Raw genomic sequence first — 6,034 nt, forward strand, 5'->3', positions numbered from 1 at the left:
AGGTGGAACAACAATATGAACTAACCAGTACCCCCTGAGCTCCTGTCTCTAGCTGCATATGTAGCAGAAGATGGCCTAATTGGCCATCACTGGGAAGAGAGCCCCCTTGGTCTTGCAAACTTTATATGACCCAGCACAAGGGAAGGCCTGGGCCAAGTAGTGGGAGTGGGTGGGTAGGGGAGCAGGGGTGTGGGGGTGGGGGATAGGGAACTTTCGGGATAGCATTTGAAATGTAAATAAAGAAAATAATAATTAAAAAAAGAAAAAGGAAAAAAAAAAAAAAAAGAATCTGGGCTAGGGCCAGCTATGGTGGTGCACACCTTTGCAGACAGCACTCAGGGGGTAGAGGTAGGCAGATCTCTGTGAATTAGCCAGGGCTACAAAGTGAGACCATGACTTAAGAAAAACAGGAAGAGGAAGAGCAGGAGGAGGAAGAAGATGAGGAGGAGGAGAGAGAGGAGGAGGAAGGGAGACAGAGAGAGAGAGAGAGAGAGACAGACAGACAGACAGACAGACAGACAGACAGACAGACAAAGACAAAGACAAAGACAAAGACAAAGACAAAGACAAAGACAAAGACAAAGACAGAGACAGAGACAGAGACAGAGACAGACAGAGACAGACAGAGAGAGACTATGATCTGGGCTAGGAGGATGGCTCGGTGAGAACTTTACCCTGAAAGCACATGGATGTGAGTCCTACCAGAGTCCACATAAAAGAATGTCTATAAAATCAGTGCTTAGGAGACAGAGGCATAAGGATCCACGGACATGCCAGGCGGGGTGGCGCAGGCCTGTAATCCCAGCACTCGGGAGGCAGTGGCAGGCAGATTTCTGAGTTCGAGGCCAGCCTGGTCTACAGAGCGAGTTCCAGGACAGTCAGGGCTATACAGAAAAACCCTGTCTCGAGAAAAAAAAAAAAAAGATCCACGGACGTTCACTGGGCAGCTAGACTTAGCTGTGGTATTCTTTTTTTATTATTATTATTTTCTTATTATTTTCTTTATTTACATTTCAAATGCTATCCCGAAAGTTCCCTATACCCCACCCCCACCCCTGCTCCCCTACCCACCCACTCCCACTACTTGGCCCAGGCCTTCCCCTGTGCTGGGTCATATAAAGTTTACAAGACCAAGGGGCCTCTCTTCCCAATGATGGCGGATTAGGCCATCTTCTGCTACCTATGCAGCTAGGTATTCTCCTAAGATGAAAACATTCCATCCTGCAGGGAAGCTTCCAGAGAAGCTTCGAAAAATCCCTGAAATAAATTGACCAGATTTGCTGGGCCCCTTTCTACCAGAGTAAAAAATAAAAGCTGCGAGTCTCCTCCTCTAAGACAGAAGGAAGCTGGGCTGCAAAGGGGGCTGTGAGACTACACCTGCTTTGTGAAAGAGGCAGAAACTACTCAGCTGCGGGGAAGAGGTTTAGACCAGCAGGGGTGCCTGGATAGGACACTCTCCAACATATAGAGCTACCTGCAGGCTGTGAAGTGTGCTCCAGGTTCCCAGCTTTGTGGGCTTTGGTGATGCAGCTGTCTTTGAATTATTTGTGTTCCTGTAAATAATCCCAATAAAATGCATTGGTTCACTGTGTTGGACTTTCATGTAATAAGTACTTTAGACTGTCATGGGATCGCTGTCTGGAGTGAATAGATGTGTGTGTGTTTTGTCTCCGCAGGAAATGTTTTAATCACCCAACACTATCCTAACTTTTGAGCACTGGCTAATAGGAGACCCTGACACAAAGGACATGGATGTGATGAATCTCTTATGATACTCAAGGTTATCTTCCAGCATCAACACACTTGCATATACACATGTACTCACCCTAGCACAATCATATGTGTGTGTATGTGTGTGCACTAAGAAAGAGTAACGAAGAATCTACCATTATAAAGTATAGCGAGTGTGTGTTTGTTGCTAATGTGTCTTGCCTTCCTAGGATGCTTTCCAAACAGAAGTTAATAACACAAACAGCTCTAAATTGAACAAAGCGAAGAGACAAGATGTAAGTATATAAATCCATAACAGTATCTATTAGCCTAGACTTTGAAACTCACATAGTCTAGTGACTTTCGATCCTAACTGCATAGAAAAGCCATGTTAGAGTTTTTGTAACACATCAATGCCTAAGCTCCACTCCAAATCAATTTGCTCAGAATCTTAGGACAAACTTTGGAAATGGTATCTATTTCACCAATACTACTCAGTAGTTCTAAGAGCTTTTGCGTATGTTGAGTCATTTAATGCTTTACCCAATGACATAAGCACTATTGTCACCTCCACTTTCTTGTGATGAATCGAGTGTTATCAATTTACTTAGCCCAATCAGACAATGAAGCAGCAGATCCAGTATCACACATAGTCTCGTTGGTGCCTAGATTAAGCTATCGGTTGTGGTGGCTCTTCAGCCTATTGTTCCAGAGCCCTTAGCCTATCTTTCCAGGGTCCTTCACCTATCTTCCCAGGGCAGAAGCACTCTGCACAATTTCTGTGGCTACAGAATTTCTACTAAAGAAAAATACAGCTATAAGTGAATAGCTCTAGAAAATACAGACTGATTTATATTAAAGACACCAGCACAAATAGAATAGATGAGATCAATCACGCAGAAACACACTGAACCAATTAAAGTCAAGGCAGCACAGTCTTGCTGGAGTGATTAGTAATGAGTCCTTGGCAGAAACAGAACTCCTCCAGGTCATAATCCAAAAGACTGTAAAATGGTGCAAACTGAGGATTCCAAAAATCCAGAAATATTTTATTAGGTCAAGTATTTATACATGAACCACAAGCACTAGATTCATTTCAACAAGGGAAAGTTTCTTAGGATTCTCATCTGAGGAATTATGAATATAAATACAAGGTCAGCAAATCTGATTACCTTTTAGGTTTGTCAGCTATTTTAAAAAATATTTTATTTTCTTTTAATTTTAGTATATGAATGCCTTACACCCATGTATGTTTGTATACTACATTCATACGGTGCCAATGAAGGTCAGAAGAGGGTGTGAGACCCCCTAAAAATATAGTTACAAATGTTTGTGAGGTACCATGTACGAGAGTATCCAGCACTCTTAATAACTGACCCATCTTTTCAACTCCGGTTTGTCAACCATTATCATTGAGACAGAAATAATTTGAAAAAGGAATGATTTATTTTGGGTTCATGCTTCAGGAGTTTTGATCTATGTTCTCCTGGCTCCATATTCTAAAAGTCTAAGAGAGAAACATTGTAGCAATGGGTACATGTAGGAGAGGATGCAACACCATAGAAAGAGACCATTGTGGAAGGCCTGGGACAAAGTATATTTTCTCAGTGTATAACCCCAGTAGCTATTTCCTATTATCTCTACTACTTCTCAATACTGGCATCAAATTATCAAACCACATACAATGCTTAAGTTAGGCCCAGTTTTTCTTCCCAGCTTCCCAGAAATAAACTCAGACTCAAAATATATTTACAGATACCTTAGCCGTATAGCTAGGCTCTTCTCTCACTAGAATCATAACTTAAGATAACCCGTTTGTTTAAATCTACATTCTGTCATATGGCTGGTTACTTTGCTCAGGAACCATGCCTCCATCTCATTGCATCTTCCTGGCCCAATATCCCTGCCTTGCTCTATCACAGAATTCTTTCTTCTCCTGGATGTCCCACCTGTATTTCTTGCCTAAGCCATAAGTCAAAGGTTTCTTTTAATTGACAGGTGATGCATCCATACAATACAGAAGATATTTTCTTTACAGATAAAAAAATCAGAGTTCTCGTGATCCAGTCACTTCTCAATTATTGGACTTACTAGCTAGAGAGGAAGGTTTCAACCAAGTATTCTTCAAGGAGATACTTTATATCCAAACAAATATTTGTTGTATATGTATAGAAATAACTTGCATGAGTTTGTGAAACACTAGACACGTTTCATCTAGTCTAAGAATCAACAGAGGTAGGAGAAAACCCTGCTCAAAATGTATTAAAGCTGATGATGTAGTCACTCTAATTCTTCAGAATAGCTAGTGGGTAGTCTAATCTTTGACTGGGTTTGGCAACATCTTTAAATTACTTTTAAAAGTAGGTCATGGGTACATTCCAAAGTGAGAGATTCCTGTTGTACTGTAGAAAGTATCATTTGAGTAGTGTGCCTTATCCTTGGAAAAGAAACAGGGTTGAAACCAACAACTTCTGTCTTGTCCCTGGCATAACCATTATGGGATGGAGCAAAAGGGTTTGACACCTCTGGCTACTATCAGGGGGCCAATTAGTAAATTCACAGCTAACCTAATGGGATCCTGAGTAACATCATTAAGGGCACAGTAGGCAATAAATGATTATAAAAGAACTTTGTGAAATTCCCTAGGTATCAATGCCTGGGATCCACCCTTATCTAATACTGTGAGTGCACAGATAACCTGAAAATGGAAATTGTGCAACTAATAACTTCTAATTGAAAGAAGTCTAGCCAAAGTCTGTGTATTAAATACTTATTGAATACTATGTCTTAGTTTACACCCAGGAATTCTAAATTAGTTATAGGTAAGCCTTGATGTTCCATCATTAAGTCTCACAAATACTACTTTTAATGTTCAGTAAGAGAAAAAGAATTTGTTTGGAAAATGTGGCAACCTCGTGAGAAATGACAAACAGGGTTGCAAACAAGGTTATTAAAATGCAGATTATTGGCTACTTCCCAGACCTGCTAAATTTCTAAGCACTGGGACCCAGAGATCTAAATTTTAACAAGCTCCAGGTGATCCATAATGTAGAGTAAGGTCTACAAACTTCTGCCCTAGGGTGTCACCAATCCAAAGCCAAAAATAATTTATCACCAAGCATTATAAAATGTTGAATTTCCAGTAGGAATTTAATTGGCCACAGGAAGCCAGCACTTTTTAGCATTAGAAACAATTCAGTTGCAATTTAATCTCCTTTTATATGAGGATACCGCTTTTCATGTACCCAAGACTTCTATAGAGACGTTAAAGAAATCTGGTCCAACTTCTATGAGACAACTAATAACAAGTGAGCTCAATGTGTGCCCTGTCCCCAAGCTTAATCACAGTCTCTTTCCTTTGAATGCTTTTCATATTTCCTAAAGTAAGAAACATGATTTTTGCAATGAAAAATTTTAAGTACATCTTTTCTGACCAACATTTTAACACGTAATACTTCAATATGGTTCTTTATGGTGCATTTATAATATTTTATCTTCTAACAATAAAAATTTCAATCCCAAACAAATACTCTGTCTTTTAAAGTTCCTAAGCCTATCAGAGCCAAGAAAATAACAAACACAAAATAAAGCAGGAATTGGATCCAGCAGCCAGACAGAGGCTCTGCCCTCGAGGTGTACAGACCTATCTAAAGCACTCAGGATTCTCCCACCATCTCTGTGAGTATCAGGCCAAGTCTTGAGTAGGGAATCTGGTGACTTTGGGAATATATCAAAACAACAAACAACAACAAAATAGTAATGCAAAAATCTTTTTCGTTTTTAAGAAGTTGCAGAACTTATTTGCTTTTTAGGAGAAAATAACAGCTGGTACAAAAACTTGATGAAAATAACATTTATCTATTCACTGGGCTCACGCACAGACTGGCAATTGAAGCATATCTGCTAAAAAGACAAAAAGTTTAATTTTTGAGGCACTAGAAATCAAACTACTTTTATAAGAAAATTCTCCCAATCAGATATCATTTAACTTTACTCTTAGGGAAGTGTCACTCCTCAAAGGGCTGTCTTAAATAGGATGAGTCAGTCATAAGAGCTAGGTCCTACCACCTGCCACTCCACCAGGCAGGAAGCTGGTTATTAATGGCTGGTAAGGTATTACCACATCTGGATGCTTAGGCAGAATCCAGGGGCCTGCCAGTGGGAAGCCCCTTAAGGAAAGTTGCACAGATGGGAGTTTAGTAGATGGTTTTCTTGTAATTTATTTCCTTTTTTTTTTTTTTTTTTTTTTTTTTTTTTTTTTTTTTTTTTGAGACAGGGTTTCTCTGTATAGCTGAACGATCTTTTACGATCTTTTAACTTCATA

This window comes from Mus pahari, chromosome 11, assembly GCF_900095145.1.
Source record: "Mus pahari chromosome 11, PAHARI_EIJ_v1.1, whole genome shotgun sequence".
NCBI classification, from domain to species: domain Eukaryota; kingdom Metazoa; phylum Chordata; class Mammalia; order Rodentia; family Muridae; genus Mus; species Mus pahari.